This window comes from Salvia hispanica, chromosome 4, assembly GCF_029641045.1.
Source record: "Salvia hispanica isolate PSC_SH4W2 chromosome 4, Shi_PSC_v1, whole genome shotgun sequence".
Taxonomy (NCBI): Eukaryota; Viridiplantae; Streptophyta; class Magnoliopsida; order Lamiales; family Lamiaceae; genus Salvia; species Salvia hispanica.
This window is the reverse complement of record NC_142695.1, coordinates 20455063-20469173: the sequence shown is the minus strand read 5'-3', so window position 1 is coordinate 20469173 and position 14111 is coordinate 20455063. Positions and strand designations below refer to the sequence as shown.

At 38.9% G+C, this 14111-nt stretch overlaps 2 long non-coding RNA genes and 2 pseudogenes across 2 annotated transcripts; 1 reads left to right on the top strand and 3 right to left on the bottom strand.

Moving 5' to 3' along the window:
* Positions 1–91: 91 nt before the first annotated feature.
* Positions 92–2257, top strand: LOC148927440 (uncharacterized). The gene is made up of 2 exons (XR_016128631.1): positions 92–205; positions 2056–2257. It is a non-coding gene; the product is annotated as an uncharacterized LOC148927440 (long non-coding RNA).
* Positions 190–1081, bottom strand: LOC125193570 (uncharacterized). Its single transcript, XR_007171596.2, has 2 exons — positions 613–1081; positions 190–536 (listed from the first exon to the last, which is right to left on the bottom strand). It is a non-coding gene; the product is annotated as an uncharacterized LOC125193570 (long non-coding RNA).
* Positions 2258–6483: 4226 nt separating the features above from the next.
* Positions 6484–9074, bottom strand: LOC125192931 (pentatricopeptide repeat-containing protein At1g79540-like; annotated as a pseudogene).
* Positions 9075–11788: 2714 nt separating this feature from the next.
* On the bottom strand, positions 11789–13067 carry LOC148927439 (protein FAR1-RELATED SEQUENCE 5-like; annotated as a pseudogene).
* Between the last annotated feature and the right edge of the window lie 1044 nt (positions 13068–14111).

Genomic DNA, 14111 nt, shown 5'->3' with positions numbered 1-14111 from the left:
TGCTTAAAAATCTCATCCTAACAAGACTCTGTATATATATAATATATATATATATATATAGATAACTTTGTTTTCAAAAAGCACAACATTCCTCTATATTCCACCAAAACATAAGCTTTCAAGTATTTTCAGCCATCAACTAAAAGAGAAATATTGCAAGTACAATCAAGCTTCTAACTCCAACGAATCTCGATCACCAATTACGGTATGCATTCTAAATTTTGGTTTTTTGAAATACATGCATATTTTAATACCTTGATTTTAGCTTGAAGTATCAAGATTCCACCAAAATAAATAAATAAAAAAATACACCAAATAATGCAAGCATTCAAAAATATTGCTAAAGTATGTTCCAACTCACTAAAGTAAAGAGATAAGGGATACTAGTTAGATGTCATTGATAAAAATGGAGGTCTCATCTCGTGGGCATGATTCTGCCCGAAATCCGGCAGTGACTCCGACGACAACGAGGGTAACCTCGCACACTCATAACCCCCTTTAAGCTTAACGTCTTCACAAGTCTAGAAGTTTAGTACCTAAACTTTCAGATTTAAGGTTTTAATGTGTAGAAAATGAAATAAAAGAGAAGAAAACAAAGAATACAACATCTACCTTTTGGGAGTCGGGGCGAGGACGCAGCGGGCCGTGGTGGCGTCGGGAAACTACTCAGGCAGTGCAAGGCGTGGGGAAGGCCGGAAAGCCGCCGCCGGTGCATGCACAGTGACGGCGACAGATTCTAGAAAGAGAGAAGAGAGAGTGAGGACGGGGGTGGATCTGGAGAAAGATGGGCGGCGGTTGAGGCGGTGCATGGCCGTGGCGGCGGCGGCGCGATCCGAGAGAGAGACGGTGGGTCAGAGAGGAAGGAGGAGCTGCTCGATTTAGAATTAGGGATTAATAAGTGAGGAAGATGGTTGGTTAATTATATTTGGGTCAATTTCTTCTTGTTGGGCTGAAAGGGGTTATTTTCTTTTGGGCTAGCTAACGAATTTAAATGTCTGGGCCTAAGAAAAGAAAGCTGAATCTAAGTCCGATTTTAATAAATTGACGCTGGAGTAAATAAATGAATGGAGGCCCGATTCTGAAATTTACTTATCTTTTGAGCCTAAGAATAAATTGGTTAAGTAGCTAAGATAATTAGTTGCGATCAGAATTATTATAAGTTTTGCGTAAAATCTATAGCAATGTATGAAGTATCACTTTAGTCGAAATCCGAGAATAGTGAAAGAAGGAGTACTAAATAATAATATATGCTTTTTGGAAAATTTTAAAGATAAGCGAAAAATAAAAGGCATTAACTAGGAGGCATGCATTCCTATTAAAGTTTAAGAATTTCTTAAAGTCTAATTAGTATATTGTATTATATTTTTTGATGTTCCAAAAGATTATCTTTGCAAGTTAATGTCGGAGCAAGAATTTCAAGTTAAGGAAATTAAACGAACGAGGTGAGCTTTCTTATACTAAAAATACAAATTATATTTTGTGAAAACTCGAACACATGTTCATGACTTTTAATAATGTTGTCTTGCCATAAATGTTTTGTATGATGCCTATCTGTTGGCTAAGGCCAAGTGAATTATGAATGATGATATATAAGTCGAATTCGGGTCCCAGTGAGGGTGGTGTCCCCGCTCGGACTAGTGTACACAGGATACCTCTGACCGTGAACGGACGGCAGAGAAGGTGACCGTGGAAGGTGGCCACCTTCCAGGCACAAGGATACCTCTGACCTGTTGGGCAGAGAAGGTGACCGTATGAGAACACCATCTCAGCGGCACAAGGATACCTCTGACCTATTGGGCAGGGAAGGTGACCGTATGAGAATACCATCTCAGCGGCACAAGATGATCAGATATGGCTAAGTACTAAAAAAAGGGGCTGCAGCCCAATGTGAATATTTTTAGTAAGCTCAGGTCTTTTCAATAAAACCCCTGAGTGTCACTGTGATGATGATGGCTTGACAATATTGTCAAATGTATATGTGTATCTTTCGGCAATGTGTTCACTGAGTACTGAGTACCTTTGTACTCAGCCCTGCATATATTTCTAAATATGCAGGTTAAGCGGTGATGACGAGGAGCGATGTTGAGCAGAGATGGCGAATGTGTTTCAGTTTGATAAATGCTTGGATGCATCGTGTCTCCATACATGGTGTCATTCTCTCTTGACTCTTCCGCTGCAATGTAAATAACAAGCTTATGCTCTTTTGTATTACGCACTCTGATATATTTTGCTAGTTATTCTAATTTAATTTCGTTCATTCCAGTTTTGTCGAGATTCCCCTTTCATCCCCGCTTCTTTAATCCTCCCCTCGTCACGATAAACCGCGTTTGCTATCCTTAGTAAAGTGCGGTCGTGACATATGTTCCGATGTCAAAATTTGAAAAAAAAATCAAAAATTTTCAACTTTTTCGTACAACAACAAATGTCAACATGATATATAAAATATGTCAATATAATAAATGTAGAATGTCAATATAAGCAATTTGCTAACATTCTCAAAGCATTATGTTGATATTTTCGAAACACTATATTGACAGTTTCATCCAAAACCCTAATTTGGTAGTTTTTTTTTTCTTTTTCGATTTAATTAATAAAAATAAAAATTATATGTGACAAATTGTAGACCATAAGTTTTCTAAAATATTAGAGTCTTTAATTAGTTGTAGGTAGCAATTAAATGATAAATTAAACTTTTTTTTTCTTTTATTCCAACATGCAATAAAGGTTTGAGCCTCAAGCCCCTCAAGAAACGAACCATCTACGATGCCTTAAATACTGATCAACCAATTGGTTTGAGCCTCAAGCCCCTCAAGAAACAAACCATCTACGATGCCTTAAATACTGATCAACCAATTGAATACTTCGTTTTAGTCCTTTCTTTCTTCTCTCTCATTTAATGTGTTTATCTTCTTCCCTTTTCAGTGTCACAAATTATGGGAAGGAAGTGGGTAATGAAATGTCATAGGTTTAGGCAGAGCGTTTTAACTTTTTTTTTAAATTAACTTCTATACGAAGGAGGAAATTACAATTGATGTCAAGTGGGCTCGAACTCGGCACCTCATACATTGATGTCTAAGCTCCTTGCCATTAGGACAAAGGCTCTGGACAGACAGAGCGTTTAACTTTAACTAACGCTAAATGCTTAAGATCGAAATTTGTATACATGAGGTTGGAATGTATATTTGTGTGAAAATTCGCACTTCATCCATCCCTTAATAGATATCACACTTTCATTTCTAGTTTGTCCTATAAAAGATATCGCATTTTTTTTAAAAGAAGTTCTATCTCATATTAATGTAAATATATTATTTTCTCTCCACTTAATACACAAAACAAAGTTTCCTAAAATCTCGTATAATTACTCAAATGTGTCATCTATTATAGGACAGATGGAGTAAATTTTAGTGCAATTACTCTTACTCATAATATTGGTTATTTATACTCTTAATTAAAGCAGTCCACTGCATGCATGTGGTACTACTACATAATTTGAGAATGAAATAGTTTCTCCCTCTAATTTATACTATAAAGTCTTTTTTTACTTAGAGCATCTAGTTGTCTGCCCGATGCATCGGGCATGCTATCGTTCGTCACTGTAGCTTTGCGGACGATGCGCCTCTCGACATGCATCGTCCGCGGTATCGTCTGTATTGCGGGTCACGCGGACGATACCGCCGAGGATAGAACGCGTTTTCTATTTTTTTTTATTTCTTCCAAAATCTATATATATACTACAATTCAACACTTCCATTTTCACTCTCCACTATTTTACTCTATTTTCACTCTTTCTCTTCCTCTATTTTCAATTATGAATCCGAGTGAGTTCCCAAATCCGAATAGTCCCGACGGAACGATGATGTTCGGCGGTGGTGCACGGTGGCCGGGTACAGACCCCGACGATTATCGCCCCTTCGACTCCAACACCCAGTACGATCCGAATTTCAACAAGGATTCATACGGGCTCTCCGACATGGAGCCGTCGCCCACCCGCCCGCGAACGCGCCGCTGCCGCCGTCGCCTCGGCCTCCGCCCAAAGGAGAGGAAGAAGAGGAACAGGCACAGAGCCTACAAGATTCCGCCTCCGGATGTGAACGAAGAATTCGCCCCAGGGAGGACGAACTACAACCTCCAAGAAAGCATTCTTTTGACGAAGTGTTGGGTGGATATTTTAGAGGATCCGGTGTTCGCCAACAACCAAAAGAAAATTGCGTACTGGGAACGCATCGCTGATCGCTACAACGAAGCCAAGCCGGCGGCCTCGTACAAGCGGCACAGGGAGCAGCTGCGCAAGCATTGGGATCAAATCAAGAAGCAGCTCAATTTGTTCTCGGCGGAGTATACGAAGTGCTTGAGGGGGCAGGGCAGCGGCGAGAGCTTGACTGATGTGCGTGATAAAGCGCTTGAGTCGTACATTTCACTCTACGGCAAGTTCAAGCACTACTCCTCCTGGCTCATTGTGAAGGAGAAGCAGAAGTTCCAAGGAGGGATTATGCCCATATCGTCTGCGAGGAAGAGGACGAAGAACACCGCTACCGGTGATTATACGAGCAGTGATAGCGGCGCACCTCCGATGGACCTCAACCAGCCGATGTAAGAGGATGAGAGTTCGGGCACACCGATGTCCTCCCGACGTCCCATTGGCAACAAGGCTGCCAAGAACAAGGGCAAGGCAAAGGCGACGACCTCACAGAACCTGGCCCCGACTGCTGCCTCGACCCGGCCCCGACTTCGGCTGCGGCACATGCCTACGGGGAATTGGAGAGGGCCGCCAACCAGAGGACGTTGTTGGACACGCACAACGCCCTCAGGCAGACCGACGACCCGAATGAGGCCCAATACCTCAAGAAGATGATCGACAGCAGTTGGGAATGCTTTAGACCTCCCCTTTTATCTGTAGTGCACTTGTTTTTTTTATTTCCACTTTTGTTAACTTTTTTTTAATTAATTAAATCTAGGATTTGCCTTTAAATTGTGGTGCGTTTTTATTTATTTTGCTTGACATTGCAAACATAAAAATAAATACAAAATAGAAGTGAAAAGTATAGGGTGGACTATAGGGCATCCCACTACAGGTGGAAGGGTAGGAGGATAAAATGCTAATGTGGCAGAAGATAAGACGGACTATAGGGCGCCCCATTGTGGATGCTCTTAGTTACATGGAGTATTTGATATGAACTTTTGATACAAGCTTACGAATGCTAGAAAAAGAAGCTTGGGTAATTTAAATTTAAAACTACTGCAAATTCGTTTCAACTCTTACAATCCGTACATTAGTAGTTTAACAAAATTGCTTGAGCAGATAAGTGCTGAGGGATTAAAACTCCTCACTAAAGAAAAAATAAATAAATAAATAAATAAATAAAGCATTTAATAAATAAATAAATAAATAAATAAAGCATTTACAGTCTGTTTCTACACAAATATATTTGCAATTTCCTAGCTATGGGCTTTTAATCCTCAACTGACTCTATCTCTCCCATCATGATTCTGTTGCAAACCACAGTAAATCCTAAAACAGATGATGGACTAACTTTCTTTCCTCTCTTCCCCTTCTTCTTTCCTCCTCCTTTTGTGCCCCCATCAGTTCCTGCCACACCACCTGTCTCTGACCCGATCTATCAACAAAGCTCCTAGCCGTGTCTCTCATTGCCAAGCCATAGGCCTTGTCGTCTTTTCAAGGCAACTTCAAGAACATCCGCAAGCAAAAGGTCTTTGTAAGAAACTTGTCGATGAACTCGTGGTCGGGATGAAATGAACCGAGATTCTCTATCAGAAGTATTTCCGCCTCCCCTCTTGATTGTTTCAAAAAAAATTCCAGGAAACTTGTATCTAAAAATAATGGAGGGGATACAAAACACGAAATCAACATATATCGACTGGAAAGGGGGAGGGGAGAAGTGATTGTAATTTATTTCAAGTCTATCTATCTTTCTCAAGCAAAACCAGAAAAAGGCATAGAGAGCAGAAATCACAATAGATACCTCTTGATCCTACAAGTCTGGTGCACTCACTCTCACACCATTCCTTGAAGTCCATGGCATCTGTGACAGTATAGAGAGATGATTTCATCAGTATTACCTTTCCTTCTTTAAGAAATAAATAAACTCAAGTCAATAACAAAATTGTGTACCTGAATTTTTGATCAGAGAGGACTGAGTGGAGGAGGCAGCTGAAGAAAGTGAATTCTCAACAGGCCTTCCACCGATAGATTTCTGTCGGTTCAATGGACCTCCAGTATTTCCTTTCACAGGTGGGGTTTTGCAACCCCAACTGCCCCGTGTACCAAGTTGAGGATACTCTGGCCTGCAAGAAATAGAGTAGAAACTCAAATCACATAATCACATAATCACAGGTGGGGTTTTGCAATCCTCTCGTTTTCTCAGCATTTAAAACTATATGTCTGCCTCCATTACCCAAAAATTGCAAAGCTAATAGAAGAAACGGCACCAAATCTATCAGAATCATTCACACTGTACAATAAAACTATGTACCTGATGCATTGTCCACTTTCTGCAAACTATAAATGTGGGGCAAAAGAGATTTTGCTCTTGGATAAAGATGAGAGCATAACCAGCAGATTTCATTTTGTCAAGAAGCTCCAAAGCAACTATCACTTTATCCTTAGATTTGAGAAGCGCTCCGACTAGACTGTTACAGACTTGTGGTCTCAGTTTGTAGCCTCTCTGCAGGGTGTAGAGAAATACATCAACTGCTTTATTGAGTTCTCATTTGAAGCAGAGAGTGCGAATCACCAGCACACACGAAGGGGGAGAAACAGGCACATTGAACTCCTCCAGAACGTAGAACGCCTTCTGAGCCTCCTCTGCTTGTTTAGTCAGGCAAAGTCCAGTCAGCCAAATGTCATATATTGTTGAATCAAAATCTGGCAACTTGATGTCTATCTCAAGTAAGTGTCTCACGGCTTGCTCAAATTCACCCTTCTCAAAACATTCTTCAACTGATTGTAACACTTCGTCCTTCACACCAGCTCTGTTCTTCAAGTACTTCAACCAGAAACTAATTGTGACAGACGTCTGCCTCTTCTTGCTAGACCAACTCAGGAATGTTTTGTACACGGACGAGCTAGGTTTGCATCCATTTGCATTCATCTGTTCAAAGAGCTTATACGCATCACCATCTCTGTCAACCTTTTGGAGCGCATATATGAGCGTTGCATAAGTTACAGAATCCGGGGACAAGCCCTTGAGCTGGAGCTCCTCCAAGAGCTTAAGAGCAATATTGATGTGCTTGGCGCTGCACATGCCGTAGATCAAAGAGTTGTACGTCTGCACATTTGGGACAACCCCACTGGCAGCAAGCTTTCAAAACCGAGCGAAACTCCATCATATCTTCAACCTTCTTTTGTAAGCTCGCAGTATCAAGGAGGCGAAGAAACAATGACGGGCACCTCCCAACTTCCATTTTATACAGCATAAGTTGCGCTTCCTCGAGCTTCCCTGCCTTGCACAGCCCATCAATCAGGGCATTGAACGTCACAACAGAAGGCGAACATCCTAGCTTCTCCATGTTGTTAAAAATTTGTTGAGCCTCTACCAGCAGACCATTTCTGCAGAAAGCATGGATAAGAATCGTGTAAGTGCACATGTCAGGGAACTGATTGTTCCGAGAGATCTCTACCTTGAGAGATTCAGCATCATCTAACAAACCTAAGTCGCTAAACCCCTTGATCAACACATTAAAACATTGAGTGTCGGGAACTATACCTCTCCCTAGCATATCCCTTAACATATTCATTGCATCATTCATCCTCCCAGCATCACTCAATCCATCATGATAGTGTACAAGATAATGTCGGGTTCTAAACCTACCTCGAGAACTTTCTGAAATAACACCTCTGCCTCACTAAATCTGTTGGCTTTCACCAACCCATCAATCAGACAGCTAAACCCCTTTATCCCAACATCATACTTGTCCTCTTGAAATGATTTCAAGAGCACACAGGCCTCATCGATCAGGCCTTGCTTGCAGAAACCATCAATCAAAGTGTTGTATGTAGCAGAATCAGGTTTGCATCCACTACTCACCATCTCATTAAACAGATTATATGCATCACTAGTCTTCTTTATTTTGCACAGCCCTGAAATTACCACTGTATATGTGATCTTATTTGGCAGAATCCCTCTGCTACTCATTTCTTCAAACAGATTGAGGGCAGCCTCAGTCATCCCATTCTTGCACAGCCCATCAATCAAAAGGTTGAACGTATCGCATCTCATATGAATATTCAACTTAATCATCATGTTATAAACTGCCAGTGCCAATAATATCACATTTTCCTTAACCAAAACATGAAGAATCACATTGACAGTAAATAAATTCGGCTTACAATCATAATCCTTCATCCTACCGAATGCATCCACCGCTTTCTCCGCGTTTTTCAGCCTCCAGTAACCCAAAATCAAGACCGCAAACGCATCTGCTGAAATGCCCATCTTCTCATTCCTCAACTCATCAAGAACGCCCCAACACAAATCCAACGAATTCCCATTCCCGCCGCTCAAAAGCATGTCAACCATCAGTTTATTCGAGAAGCTACTTCGCAAATGCGCCGTATCGGAAGCCCACACGAAGAATAGGAAGCCGATAATCGGTTCCTTGTTCGATTGGAGGACTGAAACGACGACGTCGCGACTGAGCGACGGAGATAGCTCGGCGAGAGCGGGCTCCATGGGGCGTTCAGAGTTGATGAGGGCGAGCACTTTGTTCGAGATGGAATCGTCAAGAGCATTGTTGGGAATCGGAGAGAAGCTGGATTTGGCAGTTAAATGTTGGGCGCGAATTGCACGGAAGATTTGGGAATGGAGAAATGTGTGCATCACCTTGCGTTCACTACTTGTCTCAGTAATTAAAATCAATGAATTCGAGATTGTTTTCGCATCCTGGTCAAATAAAGACAGTCGGAATAATTAGGTGAGAAGAGTTAAAAGAATAAAAGGAGAATCGATGAAACGGAAAATCATGATCCAAGAATATCGTTTTAGCAGTTAAAACATGTCAGAAATTGAGATAGAGAATGCAATACTATCATTTAGGGGACGGGATCCTTTGCTCCGATTAAAACTAGAGATTTCGGAAAAAGGTCTTAATTCGCTATCCTTTTGAAATTGGAGATTTAAATAGCTGACCTTTCGAAATATCGGATCGTGACATGCGAATTTTTTTGAATAAGGAATTTTCGAATTTTTATCTATTTTCTCTTCTTTTTCTTATTACTTCTCTAACAATATTTATGAATTAATTAATTACCCCTAATACTTTTTACCACTATTTTGATATTTTTACTCCAATTCTTTATTCACCCAATTCTGCAAATCTACGCCGCCTCTACCCTCATCCTCCTCCCCATCGCCGCCTCCACCCACCTCCTCCTCCCCTCCCCTGCTATGGTTTATGCTCCTTCGTCACCTCAAAAATAGTTTGCTTTGGCTCATGTTCCTTCACGAAAATTATATAATGTAGTATTATGTTTCATCACTCTCCTATTATTCCTTTCTTGGTTCCAGTCTTATACATTAAAATCATCCTTGATAACTTGTCTTCATCAATAAAAAACTATCATTACATTCAAGCACTTAAAACAATAATATGACCTTTATATATCTGTTGGCACCGACACAAACGCAAACAACAAACAAGTTTCATGAAATCGCCTATATATTAATCCCAAGTGTGGCATACTTTCAACTCTAGACTAAATGAATTTCTCCTAAAAAATTGGAGCTTTCCAATACGTGGAGGTAGCGCAGGAGAGTAGGAGAAGGGTGGAGGCAGCACTGGGGAAAGAGGACGAGGGTGGAGGCGGCATAGATTTATTAGAATTGGGTGAGTATGAAATTGGAGTAAAAATATATCAAAACTGTGGTAAAAAAATTAGGGGGTAATTGGTCAATTCATAAATATTGTTAGAGAAGTAATAAGAAAAAAGAAGAGAAAATAGATAAAAATTCGAAAATCCCTTATTACAAAAAATTCGCATGTCACGATCCCATATTCCGAAAGGTCAGCAAATTTAATCCCAAATTTCGAAAGTCCTGCGAATTGAGACCCTTTTTTCTGAAATCTCTCGATTAAAACACAGCAGAGGCTGTGTTCGAAACAGTGTCGTTTTGTCTTCCTTCACACTACTTTGTTTGGTCAATGTCCCATTCGACCAAATTTGGGGAAAAAATACGCTAATATGCATCTGTGACTGAAACAGTGGCGTTTTGGTGAATCCTCAATTCAGTAATCGAAAAAAACGATTCTTAAATTAAATCTCCTATCTTTTTCCAAATATTTCATTCCCTCCTCTTTTCTCTTCACGGCCAAATGAAAACGAAACAACGATCTTCAACCAAATAAATAATGTACACACACTTCTTGAAATAATATAATTTTGCATTCCTGGTCTTTGTGTCAATGAAGGGTGATCGAATTAGTCAAAGAAACCTCTTCCAAACTTTCTGCTAAAACACGCCTATCAATTGTTTGATGAAAAGACCAAGAGAGAAATTATTTATTTAGAATTGAGTTGGATAGTCAAAAATTTGGTGACGTATTCCAAATTAAATTTTATCTATTTTAGATCATGTAGGCCGCTAATATATTTGGCTAGATAAAAAACAGTAGTTCAACGCAATATTAGCAAAAATAATTAGATATAAACAATCCAAATATACTTGCTTTGAAACAAAGACTAAAATGCAACATTAGCAAAAATAATTAAATATAAACAATCCAAATATGCTTGCTTTGAATCAAAGACTAATTCAAAAATACTAGCTCAAAAAGACATTAGTTGTTACTAATATCAAAAACTATATTCAAGGTGTGCCTCCAAAGCTTAGTACACTGGTGTAAGGCCTTCAAAGCATGCATGAGATAGCATCCAAAACATTGTATAGGGCAGTGAGATATAATCTCAATCATCTCAATCTCAATAATGATGATTAACACTAGATGTGCCTTCAGAGTTCTATATAGTGCTGCAAAACATGTAAATCAAATATACACACAAATTATTAAATCTTGAATTACTAGTGTTTAAAGCTGATCAACAAATATGGTGCATGCTTATATTTCAAAGAGGGACAAAACAATGAATATAGAACTAAAACTCGTACCATTTCGGAGTTGATCATGTTGTTCCACTGAAATATGTTCCATTACCAGAATATAAAGTTTGATCTAATGGTGCATACAAAAATTTTTTTGTAAAAGATAGATCACAACTAATTGCACCAAAAATTTTATACTATAAATAATTATACCAGTAACAATTCAGTGAAACTCAAATGATTTGTAGTCCTTTCAGGGCATGCGTGAGGTGCTGGAACTGTAGTCCTTTCGGGGCACGCATGAGGTGCTGGAATTGCTGGACAAGAAGCACAACGTACCTCGTGCTCCAACACCCTATAGTTATATTAAAATGTATATTTAATTAACTTATTTTCCAAATACATAAAGGTATAATTTGTATACATACCTGTACTTTATGGTATATTTTTCTTCGTTTTGGCTGAATTTCTACCCAACTCTTCAATCATCTCGAACCTTTTGCACCAAGTTTCTTCTTGAATCCTTTTGAAGCTACTGTAGACGAGATCTTTGAACAGATATTCACACTGTTAATGTTTTCTTGATCCTCATCTCTTGAACACATTTCCATCACCTTTTTATACAGACGCTTCATTAGCCAACCTTATAAGCATTTGACATAGTCCCCAATACCGCTCAGTAATTTGTAATTTATAATCTTCTTCAACTACATTGCCTATATAGTCACGTACTATAACACTTCTAGCTTCTTTAGTCCACCTCTTAAGAATATAAGTCTCTGGAAGCAACTTCATGTCTAACACGTAAAACACTTTCACAGGTCACCCTCCATTCCCTATCATGATCAATTAGCCCAATAACATATTCAAATAATGACCTTGTTTCATCTTTATGCTTTAAATATACAGTTGCAAATAAGACAAACTCATTTTGGAATAGGTCAAACACTGATGGAGTATAGATCTTAGAAAGCTCTCTAACCTCAATCAGGGTAACTTTTGGCATGCCTCAAAGTCACACTTTAGTTCACTATACCGTTTATCCTCCACAACCCGCTCAAAATTCTTAAAAAATTGAGCAATGTTTAAATTAGGCACCGTACAATTCTTAAACTAGAATTGAAAAAAAAACTAGAATTGACACTCTCACTAAGTTGTGTGCTTCGCATACCAAGCGTGAAGGCTTTTATATAGCATCATGCCCATTTTGCCTTCACAATATATATGTGCTTCAACCATGTCTTGTCTTGAATATTATACTGTGTAAATAAGTTGCTTCATGCCTCTTCGAACTTGATTTCATTCTCAAAGCCATACATACACCTATTAAACTCTGTCAAGAAACACGATCATTCCTTCATGAGGTTTCCTAGATGCTTGATTCCATTTTGCATTAAATGCCAAGTGCATAACCCGTCAAATGTCTCCGGCATTACCTCATGCAAGACTTTTGCCATAGCTTGATCTTGGTCGGTGAAGACAGTGAGAGGCCTTTTGTGTTTGTGTGCCTCCAAAAAAGTATCAAACAACCAGTTAAATGATGTTGTTTTTTCATCATACAAAAGTGATGCACCAAACATGACAACTCTTCTATGATGATTGAAACCGGAGAATGCGGCAAGTGGTCTATTATCACGATTTGTACAATATGTGGTATCCAATGACACAACATCGCCAAAGTACTCATAATCTATTAGCATTCTTGCATCTGCCCAAAAAACATTAGTTATCTGCTCTTCCACATCCATTTGGTTTGCATGGTAAAATGATGGATTTTTAGATTATTGATCTTGAAAGTACCTTATTAGACAACCGGCTTCACCATATACCATGCTTCTTTGTCTCTTAGATCGAAGATAATTCTTAGCGTCAAAGATAGTGTAACCAATTCCATCTCTTCCCCAGGCTTGTCTGGTCATCAAATCAAAAGATGATTTCTGATTGAGCCCAACATCATCTGTCAATCTCATGTGCTTGAACTTCCATAATGCGCCGCAGAGAAGATAACATATGCATTGTCTCAGGAAGATGGAGGGGATGATTATGCTCTTCTTTAAACTCCTTTACTTTGTATATACTATTCACATAAGTCACCCCCAATCTTACTTTACAATTTGCTCGAGGCTCAAGTCGAGGATTGGCCGTCAAAGAATCTCTTTTGTCTTCTTTACGCACACCTTCCTTACAACAAACATATTTGTATGATGTTATTTGACCAATTTTTTTGCTTTTGTTGAAATAATGTTTCCGAACTCCGAATCCAACCTTCCCTCCATATTGAACCCAAAACATTCAACCATCATCTAAGCTATCAAATTTCATACCAATTCTAGGCTTGAAATCAGTATCTGAGCTCAAATTCATTGGCGACATAATTATAGTGCGAATCTTTTGAAGCCAATAAAATAGACAAATATCATATGAAATGCAAGGTGAAACGTTTATGCAGATTAACATCAACGATTATACAATGTGAGGGTCACTTTTAGTACTTCAATTTCAGCATAAAATTCTAACTTTTCTAGCTTATCTCACTTTTTCTCTTGGAATTTTATGGAAAAGTATCAAGGTTCATTCCATATATATTTGGCAAGCTCAATAACAAGCAAAACTGACATTATATTCATAAAGGTTTTCCATAAATCCCAACAAAGCTTTAGAAATAAAAATTATTTAGATGAATCAAAAGAATCACATTCCTAAGAAAAAAAAAGTTCATACCTGAAAGTTATCAACAAGCGAGCGTGTGAGTAAATCTTAAAAAGTGTCTGTAGAGAAGAAAGAAAATTAAAAAGTGTCCAGCTGAAAAGAAAGAAGATGGAGAGATTGTTCTGTTTCCATTTGGACGTGAAGTGAAGAGAAAAATGAGGGAAAGAAATATTTGGGAAAAGAAAGGAGATTTAATTAAAGAATCGTATCCGCGTTTTTTTTTTCAATTACAGATTTGAGGGATTCACCAAAACTCCACCATTTCAGTCACAGATACATATCAGCGTATTTTATATTCCTAGATTTGGCGGAATGGGATATTGACCAAACAACGTCGTGTGAAGG